We start from the raw sequence: 17,346 nt of genomic DNA, 5'->3' as shown, positions 1-17,346 counted from the left end.
AGGGGGAAAAGAGAGATCCTCAAATTTTCCCCTTTTGGCATGCACATTTGTGCCTCAGACTTTTCCTTCATCTTGTTCTGAAGAACACCCTTTGTTTGGGGTTTCACCGTTCTCCTACATTTTCCAGCTTCACTGCTTGGCCTTGTTGTGGTTGTTGTTGTTTGCTTGTTTCCTGGAGAGTTTATTTTTAGCACCCCTGATTTTACTGAGCTCTCATACAGTGTTGCCCCACAGATGGCTGTATTTGCACAAAAAGCATAGCAAAAGATTGATGTGGCAGGAGGAACAAGTGGCATAGAGAAGGAAGAGAGCTGTCTAAATCAATTTTGCCACTGGAGAAAATGTAATATGGAAATGTGTTCTGACTTGCAACTAAAGAAGAAAGGATAAAAGCATTTGATGAAGTAAAATATCTGCAACATCCATTGATAACGAAACATATCATATCTTTAGACTGGGCATGCAAAAATGGGCAATACTAATGAATATCGGGATATAACTGGTAAATGCCTTATGATATACTAGTATAGCTAAGACAAATTGCATGGGACAGAAATAGGTGTTGAATTCTGTCAGGCTTCTGCTTACCCTTCGTGACAGATAATTTGCCATACACTGATTGTCATCGGTTAATGTATTGAGCGCAGTAGATAAAAAAATATGTGCTCTGGAAGAAATCCAGACTATGATTTTCTCAAAAGGCATCATTAACCTGAAGATAAAGTGAAAGAATATTTAAATACAGAATACCATGATGACAAGCCTGGGATAATGGATTAGTGTCAAGTAGAGCTATCTGATGTAAATGCAACCTCACTGATCCAAGTTACAAAGTGGCAAGATACCAGTAAACAATGTGCAGGCTGAGAACTTCCCAAATTATTGGCATATCATGAAACATTAAAGATGAAGGCTCCCATAGCCATTTCAAACATCTCAGATATGTTAGTGACATCATCTGATCTAATCAGTTTCTGTAGTAGTCAACAGAGAAAAAAGAGTAGAAAATTTAAAATATCTTTAACATGCACCAAAACATGTCTACTGCAAGAAAGAATATCTATTTAAATGAATTAAGTAGGTTTATTTCCAGCCCCAAAAAGAGAGAGTAGAAATAGTTAAATAAATCCGTGTGCCTGAACCTAAAATGTTGCTCCTAAACATCACTCAACTTTTAAGTCCCCAAAAGTCTGCAAAAGACTTCTTCATGAGCTTAAAATTTATTGAACACACAAACCTCCACTCCTGGATGTAATATTTAAGCTCTGGAGACTATTCTGGAAGTCAGGTTCCTAAAGGTGAGGAGTTGCAAGATGCACATGCGATACCTGTGTATTTTCTTGGAGCTAGCTTTTTTTTAAAGATCAGTTGCTATCACTATCTGTATCCTTAGGTAGCATCAATGTGTTAGAAAAAAATAATTAAAATCAAGTAAGATTTAGCTATACCGTGAAAAACAGCAGACTATCTTTGGTTGCACAACACTGTTGCCATCTTACTCCCCTGGGCTTTCCTCCTCTGTTACCCAGAACAGCCTGAAACTTCTGTTTTTCTGCTTTGAGAAGTTATGTGCTTAGTCTCTGCCCAAAGGTGAAATTGTTTCTGAAAAGCCTGAGCAAGAATGTTTTTGCTGTTCTAAGTGTGAGAACAGTGGGGTAGGGGTAAAATTGCATAAATGTTAAAGTGCTTGAGGGTTTTCTAAATAACTTTTTAATCAATATCACTAGATGTGAAAAGGTTAAAAGTCATGGTGGAAATAACCCTTCTCAGGAAAGGCCTGTATTTTTCCTAAAGCTGGTCTCAAATCAGTCAGAGAGTCCTTGAAACAGCAGAGCCAGAGAACATTTAGACTTGCCCTTCCCTGATAAACTACTATCTGCTCAGATTTAGCTGTCCTTTGAGTCACAAACAGTGCCTCCGTATTTTCATGCTGACACACTGAGTGCACTCCAAAGTCCTAGTGCACTGGTTGGCCCATTCCTGTGTAATCCTTCCTGGGGTGGCTCATCTGCAGTGTGTCTACAGGTTCCCTTATGAATAAACTTGCATGGGGAAGGCTGATGGAGGAAGTATTCAGTGCCCATGGGGTCCCAGTTCAGTGTGCGCTATGGCCACAGCCTTCTGCTGAAGGTATGGGACCTCCATAAGTGTCACAGCAGGCCCTGTGGCCTTGTCTTTCTGCATGTCCTCATGCCACAGTTAAGTATCATCAGTCACTCCCAGGCATTTAAAAAAATGTGCCATCTGTGTGACAGCAAGAGGCCAAATGGTGTCTTTGTCACTGTGTCCATGGGGTATGCAGAAGCAGAGTGTTTCTCCACAGGAGCAGCTCACAATGTCTGTTGAGATGCCTCAGGTCAACTGCAAAGAGGTCAGTGGACTTGGAGGCAGCATATTTTGCACCCAAGATGACAACTGCCAGCCTGGACAGCATGTGGAGTAGATTCTAGGCAGGCATGACACCACACATCCATTGCCACACGCTGCCACCTGTGGTCATGCCAGGTGTTGCATGTCCAGCATGAGCACATGTTGGAAAAAAAGCAGTGAGGGAGGTGTCCTCCTTGGCCCGAAATGTGCTATGCAACCTCTGACTCTCTTGTGGCCACAGAAACATCTTGACAGTGAGCGGCACAGGCCAGGGGCTACCCATGGCCGAGGAGGGCAGGGCTGTGGGTGCTAGAGACCGGCCCTGCTGCAGCATTGCTGAAGCAGAGCTTGATGGCCTCAGGGGCTGCTATAACATCTCTGGGCAAGGATAGTCAGGGTCTTTGACCATCCCTGACTTCAAGAGGAGCTCACACAAGCAGAGCTCTGGTGGGAGCACTGGTGAGTGCAATCACATTGTTGGTGGAAAAGGACAGAGGCGGGGGGCTGTGAGGACTGGTTGCCTTTAATCCCCACTTAGAGGGCATATGGTTTCTGATATGATGGCTAAGGCTGTGAGAGCCAACAGACAAGCAGTGGTAGGACACAGGATCTCTGTACAGGGAGAGCTTTCCAGAACTGCATCATCCTTCCTGGCCTCATCAGTGTAGATGGGCCATCAGTGGGGGAGAGTTGCTCTGTGGCAAGCAAGACTGTAAATCACTCAGCTGTGAGAGCTGTGCTTGGGGACCTGCAAACACAGATCTAGCAGGTTGTGTGGTGATTCCCACTTGCAATAAAACATCCTGCAGCCTCAGCTGCTGCCCAAGCGTGGGAGACATGAGCAGGGAACTCCAAGGAACCCTGGTCCTCCTCTGGGTGAATTCTGGATGCCATGTGCAGCCACTGTCTTCTCCACGCTGAGGCCAATGCCAGGGTTGCAGTTTCTTCACAAGCATTGTGCTTGTGAGTGTGCCCGCCTTCCTGCCAACAACTCTTGCAAGTTTGCTGTTTACTGTGATTGCTCTCAGTGTCACCCTAATGAAACAGCAATTGTGGCCTTCACCTCTTGCCCAGATGACTCCTCTGTTGTCTCTTCTTCCTCAGGCTAGCCAGGAGCAGGCCTCTGGAGTGAGGTGGGAGCCTCTTGTTTCTTTGCATGAAGCTGAATCCAGACACAAGTTAGCAGTAGCAATTTCCTGCGATCAGGAGTATCCAACTCCAATAATTTCTCCAACAGTTCCCAATACTTCAAGCTCCTTTTGGGGCAATCATTGCTTAGAGAGAGGGCAGTGACTACAGTGTCATAAGACTGCTCAGGAACCACACATAGTTAAATCTTTGACAGAGAGCTCTAAATAGTTTTGATTCATGGTAAACAGCATACCAGAATATGCCTAGTTTGGCCATGATGCAAAATGACTGGAAGATAACTGCTTGTCTCAAATGTCCCTTCCACATGCAAGGCAAGTATCTGAAGCAGCTGAAGGTTTTCAGTCTAGTCACCACACAGACCAGGCTACAGAGAAGGAGAAATATCAATGAAGAGCATTGATGTAACACCCAAACTTTTGATAGAGATTAGCTTCTGTCTACCCAGCTTCTTCACCTGCAGTCTAAGATGGTTCTCACAGAAATGTGCATTGTCTTAGGGCTGAGTCCTGGTTCCTGATGCCTCTCCCAGATAGCCGGGCAGTTAGCTTTGGAGAACTGCTTCAAGTGATGCTCCCAGGATGCAATCTGCAAACAGTTCAACCAAGCTCCTGTACTCATACACAAGGTTGCAGTGTTGGCCCTGAGAGTACAGGTGTCTGCAAGAGACATGGTCCCGTGGGGACCTGAAGGAAATCACAGCAGAGAAGTGGCAACAGAGCTGTCTCCAGCTGTGTTACCATCAGCTGCAGATCTAACCCCGATGGCAATCTTTTCTCCTACATGTGTGAGGAAGGAAACTGAATTGGCAGATGACCCATGAAATGTTTGGACTGAGACTTCAAGGGCAGCTCCTGTGAGCTCCAGGACAGGAGAAGAGAGGAAGGGAGCATGTCCCACAAGCTTCTTTCTTCTATGTCCGTAGCAATCAGTCTGCATACTGAGAAGACTTGTGAGGAGTGAGAAGGCCACAGGAGCATTGTGGGAGTCCTTTCTTCTTTTTATTTGCTTAAAGACCAAGTTACTTCATGGGCAAAAGAGCATTTTAAGCAGCTTTTTTCAACCTATTAATATTTTGTTTGGAATTTGAAGTACTTCTGTCTACTTTCTAGTTCCTCTCTGCATTCTTGAAGCCTGTGACTGCTCAGTTTCTTGTCTGCTCAGGGATGAACCAGCTACCTTTGCTCAGTGAAAGAACACACATGTTCTGGATCCATGAAAGGCAAGAAGTGAATCCCACCAAGTTAACTGAGAAGGTCTAGGGTTTTTGCTACCGATCAGCCATTTAACTACATAGTTGGCAGAACATTCCTGGGAATTGGCTACAGACCACACTATCTGGGAAAGCATCAGCTGTGTGTGGTAGAGAATGGACAGTGAGTCTTTATCCATAACAGCTTCCATGGTAATAACCTTCTGGATCAGCAGTGGGATAATCCTCTGAACCACATCTTGCAGAGGCTTGTCCAGTTCAGTCTCTTTGTCATGCTTGAAACCACAGGACTACAAAACATGCTATGTAGTTTGTACACAGGAGACTTTATGTGCACTGGCATTGACAATAAAGTGAGTAAAATGCTGTGATGTCTTTTCTTCTCCCTACTGTCCAACAAGATCCCCAGGAGGTGGCCCTCCATCCAGCTTGACCTCTGTCATTCTGCAAAGGGGCGGATACAGCCCTGGGGTGGTGTGCTGACTTTGCCTGTCCTTCTCAAAAAGAAAATGGTATTGATTTTAAATATGTTTAACACATGTTTTAGGCCACAGTTGTGAATTCCTAGAATCAGGTGTCTTTAGTTAACCTCTTACTTTCTTTCATACTAGAATTTCCCTACTGTCCCAAAGTAATCAAGGCAGGAATTGGTGGATTTGGCTCCTCTGAGGACTGTGTCTGCCTCACGTTCTGCAGAAGTTACTGTGTGTTGGTGTTGCTTCCTTTTTTTTTTTTCTTTTTCCCTTGGCTTATCTTCACAGGGTTTCTTTCCCCTTGATTCCTTTCTATTTTTGCATTAGATCAACTAAACACATGACACCTAAGACTTCACTTGCTCTGACCACCCTGCCCCGCCCCCCCCCGCACTCAGATCCGGCAAGGTATCATGGACAGAGATTTCCTCTCACCCAAGGGTAATGAGTCACAAAGTCTGGACAATTAGAAGGAAGAGTTAGGGTTTCACTTGCCTTTGGGAGATCGTTTTCTCCTTCAGATGCCATTCCTAATCCTATACTCACTGTAGATGCAGTCTACCACAAGACCTGCAGGAGTCCCCATTGGAGATTGCAGTGCTACTCATCACTTCCTGAAGGGTGTTTCTGCACTTGTTCGATGTGGGGTTTTTTTGTTTCAAGTTTCAGTAAAGTTTAACCACTGAGATAGCCCAGGTTTCTATTTGAGGCAACAACAGGGCAATCATACTACTCAGCAGCCAGGCTCTCTCTGTCGTTGTCATGGGGTTTATCCATAACGCAGGGGATGCAGATGCACCTGGGCTGACACTACATGGGTTCAGCGGGCCGTGCAACCACAGAGCACAGAGACAGTGAAGAACAGCAGCTCACCAGCCTTCCAGGCTGAGAAGTGCTCTATGCTGCTGCAGCGTTAATGCTGACAGGAACCAAGTCAGTTGTGATCTTGAGATCCTCGTCTTGCCTTTGCTGTTCTATCTGTACTTCACTTCTGTAGGGAATACTGTGTTAGAACAAAGCAAATATGATGAGATTGGGTACAAAATTATTCCCTGGAACAGTAACTGGCAACATGTAGCTGTTCTCATGTGGAGACATTCCTGCAATGCCAGAAGTGTGTGTTTTAAGCTTCTAGACACCCCAGTTCACCACCTATTTAACTGTCAGGTCTGGGCCCTGCAATATAGGATCTGATGTTACCAATGACTGGAATCTTTTGTTACACCCAGATCCTTAGCTGACATTTACAAAAGGCGGGATGAGTTTATGATCAATAAGAAATTAATGTAACTACAGAGCTGAAGAAGACAATAAGCAAATTATGCAATCTACTAACCCCAGACCAGGAAAGATTTTGCACCTCCACACATGCATTCCATCTTCATAGTAGAATGGTTCTTCTGAAGCCTCTGGTAGTGCCCATTGCTACAGACAGGGCTCAGAAGAGTAATTATCTTAGTCGTGATGACAGATACTCCAATGCCATCAATTTAAATCCTTTTCACAGTGCTGAATTACAGCTTGACAGCAAAGATCTCATGACACACTCCTGCATCTGATTCTCCACCTGTCTCGTGACAACTGTATTGCTTGGTTACATGAAAAAAACATCACTGCCTAAAAGGAAAACAAAATGATGATAAACTTATTTTTATGATTTCAGTGGCTTCTTTGTCATCTCCTATTTTCTTCCTGCATTTTTTTTTTCCTTTTTGCAGGATTTTACATTTATTGGGACTGAATCTTTTCATTGCTTGCATCTTCCCGCTGCTCTGATGTGACCATTTTCCAGTTTGCAATTTCTTTCTATATGGTATAAGTTAGGATCCAGTGTCACCATTAGCCTTTTACTGAGTTGCAATTTACACCAGTGAAAAGCCTGCCCACCCAAAAAGTGAGTTTAAGGTGAAAGGTTGTAAAAGGTGTGGAGGGATGGATGTTTATTTTAGTTTTGTTGACAAAAAAGGAAAAAATCCCCAGCTTGAGTTCCTATTGAGTTCCTGGTATATAGGAATGCAAGAAAACTGATTCTATTTTATTTTTTTTACTTACCGTTGTGAGACAGAACACTTGGACCCTGAGCACTCACAATTAGGATATTAAGGATGTACCATACTACTCTGAAGACTGGAGATACTTAAACAGTTTGTATTCTGACACTGAAGCCATAGGTTAATGTAAACATTTTATCATATATCCAAGGCATTCAATTTTCCCATGACATACTGTAGCCTCATGTCACTTGTTGGCTATGAAGAAGCTGCGTGAATCACCTTCTGGCTGTGTCTGTCGTCTCTCAGTGTAGAAAAAGCACAGATTATGATCTTGGATTCGTGCTTACCATTTGAGCAAGTTAAGGTTGGGTAAGATGAATTCTGCCCTCGGATTAGTCAAGTATCAGAAAACTTATTAAACATTCCTTTCTTCCTTCCTCCACAGCATTACTAAAAATCTAGATAGTGATTCTTGCAGAATTATTTGGTCTAGTAAATGCTCAAAAACACAGTGCTATAATTAGTCAGTGATGATAGCTTACATAGTTTAATTTGCAAATAAACTCTTACCCCATTTCTAAGACCCTTAAACCAATTTTGTCAGCCAGACACAACAGGCAACTGGAAAGAAGCATTGTGTGCTCTTTGCAAGGATTTTTTTGCTGTGCAAAGATGTGAGCTAGCTGCTTGGTAGCTTTTATTCCTCTTTATTGCACATGAATACTTGATTTGGTGCTTGTGCAGCACCAGAGATGTGTAAGGGACACTAGAGCCAAGTAAAAGGCATCAAGAGTGCCCCACGAGGGATTAAAGTGTGTCAGGACTAATGGAGAGTTAGAACAAGTAGAGGAAGAAAGCACAGGTCGCAGGTCTTCGCACCACACGAAACTGTCATTTTTACCCTTTTCAGAGTCCCTTTTTCCTGAAGGAGCCAGGCTGAGCTATAAAGGTTATCAAGGGAGGTAGGGCTCCCTAAAAGATCATTTTTGTCCCCTGCTTGGGGAGAGGGAAGGGCCAGTGTGTGTGGGATGGAGCTGGCACAGGCAGCCAGACCCAACAGCTCATAGGCTTTGGAGCTGCCTGTGTAGCTGTTGAGGGGCTTGAAGCCAACCTTACAAGAAAGTGCTAGGTCCATTCAGCAGCAAATACACCAACAGTAAGAGGTTTTCCATTATCCCCTTCGGTTAAGCTGAGGCATTGAGAGAGTGAATTATACAAAAACAGGAGATGGAACGCTATTCTGGAGCATCTGCTCTTGAGCTTCATTGCATCTCTGAGTCCAAGCCCATGTTCCCTGCGCAGAAACCAGAAAAGAATAACTCTAAACATATTGCTAAAACCAAGAATTACCCTCAATACTGATATGTTAGGAAGAGCCAGGAGAGGAGGGTGTTAACATCCTCAGAACACTATGCCCATGATGGCCTGCTTTCTTTTTGTCTTACTGCTAAGCAAAACACAGCATGCATAAATAGAAACACTGAATATGGACTGCAGGAGATTATTTTAGCACAGTATGAAGACATGATGCCAGTAAACCTGTAATTTGAATATATATTTTTGTTGCAAGATCTAGTGTTCTCATCATAACATACAGAACAAGAGCAATGAGGCTGTCAGTTCTGACTGTCCCAGTAGTGTTGTAGAATTCTGAAGGAGGTTACAAAACACTGCATTCAGTTGAGAAATCAATTTAAGCAAAATTCTTAGAGAAAATAGATTGTTATCTATAGCAAAGGGGAAATTAAGGGCAAGTAGAACTTCACTAAAGTATGCCCTGTTTTGGAGAAAACAGGGAAGTTCTAAGCCACAAATGGAGTTGAGCTTAAACCATTTGAGCAATTAAACTTGTTGAGCTACTTTAATTGCAAGAAGAATAATCCATAATATCTAATAATTATGTTTCCTGAAATGGAAATGGACACTGACGGAATATAAGGTACTTCTACGCCAACTGCCAAATAAATATTCACAATAATTAATGTATGGAATTAAGTAGCAGGGCAACAACAAAACCATATATAACATTTTAACAGGTGTTAGGCAAAACTGACTAGTGTTCCTGTTGCTAAAGAAAAGCAGCAAGATGTACCTTAGGGGCATTTTCCATTTCAAAGTTCCTTCTTCCCTATTGCCCAAGGATCTTTTCACATTAGAATGGGCAATTTTTTCATCAGTAAACATAACTGATCATTTGGTATATATGTAATCCTAGTGCCATTCTCTAGAGGCAGGTGAATGAAAGACAGTTTAAAAATAGCTGTATGGAAAGAAGACTCCTTTCCTTCTTCCATATGCACAGACAGGCTTGGAGGAGAGTGGTGGTGGCATTTACTTTCCTTTGGGAAATACGAGGAGCTATTCCAATGGGCTTGGCTGGAGTTCGCCAGAGCACAGCCTTGCCATGCACCCCCAGTTCTCTGCAGCTTGCTGACTTTGCCAATCCTTATGTCCCTTCCAACATAATGAGATTATCTTCCCTTGCTGTTTTGCAGGTTTTTCCTGTCCCTTCTTGTTTTTCAAATGAATAATCATGCTTAATAACATCTTGTCCAAAAGGCCAAGGCTTCAGTACAGCTTTGGAAATACTACGTGCTGTGAGTTTTCATTTACCTGTTGTTTGTGCCTTACTTTAGACCATTAATAGAAAAATTAAAACAAACCATATCTTAACCTGTATGATACTCTACTAAATATCTTTCCATAGTGTCTCAGAGCACATAGTGCACAGAGCAAATGCAAGATCAATTCTTTTCAATCTGTCTCGAAATTTCCAACTGTGATCTGTGGAGAGCTGCCTGGTGGTCCCCATAGACTCATCTGATCACATGTTGCTGGCTCTTCATCTTTTCCAGCTGCTAGCTTCTAATAAAAGCAAGGGGAAAATGGTGTTCCACACAAATAATGACTACAGTTGCCCCAGGGGTATTATGTGAATGTGTACTGGAGAAAATACAATCTCCACAACCCTGAAAGCAGGGGAGGCAGAGTTTGCAAGACAGACTGTCTGTTGATCTACTGTATGAAGAAGCTGGATGTTTGAGTGGCCTTTCAAGTCCCAGTTTGATTGACCAGTTCAGGGCCATTCTTTACCCCCATTTTCCTCCCTTCACTTGTAAGACACTGTTATAAAGCAATTTTCCTCTAAATCTAGATCACTGGAAACTACATGTAGGATAAGATCCTTAGCTCCTGAGGCAGGGCCATTTCTCTGCCAACACAGGACTTTTTAATGGTCCTACTCTTAATCTAATTAATTCTCCAGTCTAGTTTATACTTTTCTCAGTCAACCCAGAATTCAAACAAAACTGCAGGCTGTATGAATAAACCTAGCCAAATGGGAATTTTCTCTGACTAAAGGTCAAGTCTGGCCTCTAACGAACAGCCTGTGTAGTAATGAGTGTTTGGTTCCCTTGAAAATTGCAATTGTATGGAAATGTCACAAGAATACATGTATCTTTATTTAAAGAACTGCAGTTTTTTGTCTGTGTTGGTTAAAACCGCGTGACTGAGGTATTTTACAACACAGCTGTTACGAATGACTCCAATATAACCTCCTTTGCAACCAAAGGGAGGCATGGAAACTAACAGATCTTCGGATAAGAGGAAAATCAGTTGTAGCTGTGCTTAGGCTTGTCACTTGCTTTTTTCAGAAGGCAACATGAGTCAAATCCTGCCCTTGCACCCATGGGGCTGCACTGTGGGCTGCAGAGTCGAGGGGCTCAACCTGGCTCCCCGCACAACCCACGAGGGGCTGCCCGGGCTCAGCCTCTTGACACCCCCTCACCTCCAAGCACTGAAGTTGGGGAGATCCCTTTGACACTGCAGCCCCTTTCACGCGGTTCAGCCAGTGCCCTGCAGAAAATTCAGGGTCTGATTTAATTAAATCCTCTCTATATCTGTCTTTTTCTCCTGTTTCGTGCTTTCCCCTCTAGAACAAATCCTGATCCCAGCGTGTCCTTAGGGCTACAAGAGATTTACTTTAGCTAAAATAAAACAGAAAAGAGAGATCCAAGTACCTACTACTGATTAGTAAATAGCTTTTATTCCAAAAGAGAACATGATGCAAAAAAGTATCCTCCAGACAGGATTGTGGAGACATACCAGTGGATGTTCACACTCAGCATGGCACTTACTGCTACCCTTTCGACAATTATCACCTCCCAGCGAACCCCGGGCTGCTGAGCTGATGCAGAGCTGGCTGTCCCACCGCGGAGGGTGCCAGTGAGGTTAAGTACTGCTGAAGGGGCAATGACTCTGATGCGCTGCCGGAGCAGAGCCACGACCAGTCTGAACCTCATCTCTGGGGGCTCCCCAGCACCGCTCCTCCCTCTCAGCCCGGTGCTGTTCTGTCCCCAGAGCATGAACCTCACTTCTCCCTAGTTCCAGGCACCAGGTGCTTAGGATTCCCAGCCCAAATGCTTGCTAACACTGTGGGCAGGTCCCATGAAATGGTGGTAGCTGCAGTCAAGGACACCCTACTGCGGTTATATCTTCTCCTTGTAAATGACTACATAGAGAGTGATAGAACTTTTTGGAAAGGAAATTAAAGCAGTAAGGTGGATGGCCAGGCAGAGATGCTAGGGTCAGATAGGGGAGGCAGCATATTATATTCTATAACAAAAGAACACAATGGAAACTGCTGGGAGGGAGCACGCTTCTGGCGCATTGCTCTCGTTCTCCAAAACGTGGTTGTGTGGCTGTAGCAGGAGTCAGTGAACAGCTCTGCTTACTGTGTGACTGCTCGTTATTTCCGCCCGCTGCAGACGCAGGGTAGAGTTACCTAAACATTCAATATTCACATTCTGAAATATTCTTTTAATTCCACAACCATAAAGACTAGAGGTTTTACACTTTTGAAAATGAAAGAGAACTGTACAATAACTTGCAGACACACATAATAGCTTTTTTCAGGAGCATATAGACCGTTTTCTGACTACAGTTAAGCTGTAATGAATGTAAAAGAACACACACCGGCATACAAGAAAGAGAGGAGGAAGACAAAAGAAAACCTATTTACTTTTAAAGGCCTATTGGCAGCTAACATAAGATCAAAATTTAGGTTTTGAAAAACAGTACTTTTTTACCAGGCAAAATCTAATGAGGCTGATTTTTAAACAACTTAGCACAATTACAGTGATTGCGAGAGCAATTTGGGTAATTACATGCGGAAATGACCATAATTAGCCAGAAATGAACAAGAACCTTTCAAATATTCCCATAGACAAGATTTTCTTCATCTTCCTGTGAGATGTTCAGTGCTTACTACAGTCAATAAAAGGTGTGCTTAGATCAAAGAAAGAGTCTGTTGTATATTCAAAAATGATACATCATAATCCAGATACCTAAAAAGCCTCAAACTGTGCGGAGAGTTCTGAACTGTTACACATGACCACTGGGATTTTTTGGGGAAGACTGGATGGCCGTTGTTACAGTAGCACCCAGTGACATATGGAGTGGCATTTCAGTATGCAAATATAGAGAGGGATGAATTGTGAATTTTGTATTGAGGTTCTGCCTGGCATCATGTCAAAAAATTAATTTCAGTGCAGTAAGAAGAAAGAAGAACAATTTTCGGAAGGGTTTGATATTTTATTCATATTTAGATTAGGTCCGGAGAGATGATGAGAATGTTAATTGGTCTCTCTGAAGAGACAGACGTTCTCATCAAGAAAAGTCATCTTAAGCAATTGGGTCTTTTTTCTTCATTATTCTTTTTTCTCTTTTAATCTCCTCTATATGAAGCTAAAGAGAAGCTGAAGAAAGCCAGGCCAAATGGCAAGAAAATGAGCACAGGAACAGAAGCGACTTCGAGAACAGTCAGCTGATGAAGGGAACTGTGGACAGCAGGGACAATAGTCAATGCAGCTCCTGTCTTTCTGCATAGAAATGAGTTGGCTAGGACCTCTCATAATTGTCTATGATAATTATTATTGCTGTTATCATTATAGATCTCTAAAGAGAGAGGAAAGTAGCTGATGGGAATTCATGGCAACTTTAGAGACAGAATGGTGACTCTGTAGAAACTTTGTCTGTTAAAAAGCCACAATGGGTGGTTGTAAGAACCTTCTCTGTTTAAACAAGTGGTCCTGGTGATAAAGGCTTCCCAGCAGAACACTCAAAATTACAGTCCAAAGTGATTATCACTATAAAACTCAACATGCTGCCAGCAGAGTTGTGTTTCTGGCAAAACTCACCCTTGTTGTTGATCAACACAGTGAACTTCCTCTGTGACACTCATCTATGGCCCAGCTGGACAAGGTTCGTAAAATAAATACGACAAAGCGGATTAGCTTTAAAGCTCTAACCAAGGTGGCAAAACCAGGGGACTGTGCCGAAGTCCTGTGGTTCAGCTCTGACAGGCTATCTCCTAGATTAATATGAATTTTCCGAAGTTCAATGTTATTTCAGTTGGCTACAGTACTCTTGTTTCCTGGTGTTATTCCACCTCTGTTAATGTTTTATATCTGTCTTTTGGCTGTTTTTTTTTCCACTGAGCTCTCCTGCTTCCTTTAGTGTTGCTACTAAACATGACACAGGAGCCTGGTAGATGGTGTTGGGGGCTGTTGACTTTGCTAGGACTTTATGCCCATCTCTGTCCCACCGTGTCTGGCTTGACGTAGTCCTGAGGAAGAGGAGTAGCCATGTCATAAACTAGTGTGAAATACATCCTTTTGTTACAATAGCAAAGGGCAAACCAACCTCACATGAGTAAGGTGAGTAGTAACACTACCTGATGTTGTAGCTTCTCGTCTTGAGGTAAAGAAATTATGGATAAGGAGTGAGAGGGAGTAACTATTTAGCAAGCCTTCCTCCCAGGCAGGGGACTCACTGCTCTCCCTGCACACCACTGAACTGTTGCAGAACGGCTGCAGTCAAAGCAGAGCAGTTTGCAGGGACATCTCTGCTCAGTGGGCACTAATGGCCACCTGGCCTAACAGGCTCCACCTGGAGGAAAGCTGGTGTTCATCTGGGGCTGCAGGCTGAGAGCTTTTTCTGCTCTTCAGCTCTCTCGCCCAATAAATTCCTGTTTGGTCAAGTCCATCCGTTTGATTTTCCTTTGGAGATATGACATGCTGGCCATGGGTGGTTTTCCTCAGAGGCCAGCTGGGGGCTTAAGCTGATGTTTCCCTGATCACTCCTGAGAGAGCCTGCCAGATGGGTAATGTGATGCCAGTCTCCAAGCTGGAAACATTTATGGAAAGAATTATACGTGGTAGGACACTGAGCTTGCTGGCCTCACGATCTCAAGCCAGTGCTGCATCCCTGTCCTGTCCTCTCCTTGCCTGTCCTACCCAACCTCTTATGTTGCAGTTGACACTAGTTTCTGAAGAGGCAGAAAATGCGGCATTGTTGCTAGTGAGGGAGTAGTAAATGCCCTTGTGAATGTCTTGGGCTGTAAGGATTCACAGATCAGCATGAATGTGGGCTGAATTTGGTTCTGGTTTCTGCTATCAGAAAAATGAATTCAACTAAATTTTTCCACCTGGGTAGGACATGATACCTGATTAGCATTATCTGTCTATGGATACTACTTAGATCTGTAGTAAGATGGGGTATAATATTCTGATTTAAGGAAAACATGTTAATTTAAAAGACAATGCTCAGTTTGATGTTTCAGGGAGTGAGTGGATCAGAGCTTCAGCTGGCCCATGACTGTGTGACTCCATCAAAGAGCTGTTATAGTACACACCAACAAAGGGGCTGGCTTCAAGGCTATAATTACTTTTGGCCCATATTATGTACCCTGACTTTTCAAATGAAGTGAGTCTGCCCGTAAAGTAAACATCCAGCAGTCTCCATGGAAGACTCGGGAAGCAACACCACCTGTCTGAAATGTGCTCCCATGTAGCTCAGTTTCATATGTAGGTGTCGACAGCTCTTTTATGGGCTACTTGGGATGCATCAGACATAAATTATATCCTCTTTTGTTAAAGTGCCACTGAGTCTGTCCCAGCTGTTTAAAACTCAGCCTCTGCATAGTCTGTGCTGATCACTTTCAACACTTGCTTTGGCAAACTTTCGTAACCTGGAGAGGTTCAACTGCAGTTAGCTTCAGCAGTGTAAAATTAATTAGTTTTGTATATTCCTGTGCTGTAAGCACTGGGTGCAGCTACTGTGCTGTAATATTAGATTAAACTGAGTACATTATTAGCTTTATCAATGATTCATTACAATCTTAACGCCAGCTGAAAGGACACAGTGTACCCATTTACCAGTGTGCCGCTAGCAAACACTGCAACACACACAGGTGCTTTTTTTGGAAGTTCCTTTATCAAGGAATATAAATTAGTAGAATTTTCCTGAGTCAAATACATACATTTCAAGTAGATTACATCAGAAAGAGGAAAAAAAATCCTGCATCTAACTTAATGCAAAGTGCTTCAAGATGGGACTCTGAGCCATATGTTCCAGGCACCAGGATTAATACAAAATCTGTGTGACAGTCGACAACTGCAGACTGAGAGCCGACCATTTGTAATGCTGATTGACAGCTGTGCTCATGTAATTCTGTGTGAAGGCTGGAGCAACTGAACACAGCTGTGAGATAAGTTTGAATGAAGAAAAGTGACTTGTGAAGCATCTTGGAAGCAGGTGGCATTTGAGCGATTGCCCACCCCCCAGCCATCTCCTCCCTGTGTTCCCCACACCTTTTGGAAGGAGGCAGCTCCTGGATTCATGAGCCCATCAGTCTCCTCCACTGAAAAGTCATTCCTCTTTCACTCACCCCTTCACAGCAGTTCCTGAAGGAAGGGTGGGCACTTTTAGTGTTATTAATAACTAGAGAAGTCCCCACTAATAACAACAAAGAGAACAGGAATTTTTCTCTCCCTTTTTCTTTCAGGTCAGGATCAGAAGGGATATTTCGAAGAGCAAAACTCAGCCGATACAGATGCAATACACAATTTTCAAGGCTTCCCAGTCTTTTTGAAAGCCGAGGCACTGGCTTGTGATATGTACATTTGTCAACAACTGTATATTCATCCCTGTGGGCTTGAATCAGATCTTACTACACCCCAGTTTGTCACTGGTATAACCATTGATTTCAGTTAAATTAGTCTTTATTTACTGTGGTGAGTATGAAGAAAGGCAGGTTTGCTAAGTACGGCAAGTCACACGAAACCAGTCTTTTTCTTCAAGGGAGGCATTAGTCACCACTGCAGGCACTTTGATTTGTTAGTCCGTACACAGCACAACCAGGCTTTTGAGAAAGCAAAAGAGCGTTTGTATGGGTTTTCTGGGGCGTCCAGCACTTCTGTAAACCCTTATATTAGTTTGGGTAAGGTTCGTTAAAATAAGTAATTGGCCACTTTGAGAATGAATCAATGAGATTCCAGAAACAAACCACACGGGAGTTTAGAAGCAAGGGTTGCTGTGTACAAGACTGACAAGGAAATGCATGTATCCCAAGAATAGCCCACAGCTGTTTACAGGGCATCTCTATTAGGACCTGGAGGATGGGAGTAATGCCATATGTCTCAATATATGATAAATATTACTCACTGGCAACCATTTGAATGCACCTGATAGAGCTCAAAGTCCTTCTAAGAAAATAAATAGTTATTAATGATAACAATTACATTACTGGGGTCTTTGGAGCCCTGCTGGTATCTTCTGAGCCAGGGCCAGCAGATTCAGTAAACCACAGGTAAGAAAATTAAACTTCCCGAGATAAGGATTCGTTTCACTGTAGGTGAATCTGTATTGCTACTGGAAAACATTTAGGATTTAATGACTCAAAAAGAACTGAAAACTACCAACTACTGCTTTTGCCATTTGCAGGTGGGAATAAATGACATTATATAAATGAGAAATCTAAATCATCAGAGTTAGATATTTAGCCCAAGCAAACAGAATCACAGCATGGCTGATGTTGGAAGGGACCCCTGGAGGTCATCTGGTGCAAGCTGGAGCAGGGCCACCCAGAGCCGGTTGCCCAGGACTGTGTCCAGCAGCTTTTGGATATCTCCAAGGAGGCAAATTCCACAACCTCTCTGGGCAACCTGCTCCAGTGCTCAGTCACCCTCACAGTGAAAAAGTGTTTCCTGATATTAAAACTCATACACTAAGTCTCAGTTTTCATGAAATGCACACACAAACCGTTTTGGAAAGTAAGAAATCAGGTTTTATTCTCCTTCACTAAAAC

This window comes from Patagioenas fasciata, chromosome 2 (genome assembly GCF_037038585.1).
Source record: "Patagioenas fasciata isolate bPatFas1 chromosome 2, bPatFas1.hap1, whole genome shotgun sequence".
NCBI lineage: Eukaryota > Metazoa > Chordata > Aves > Columbiformes > Columbidae > Patagioenas > Patagioenas fasciata.
The sequence above is the reverse complement of the archived record's forward strand: the minus strand, read 5'-3'. Positions refer to the sequence as shown.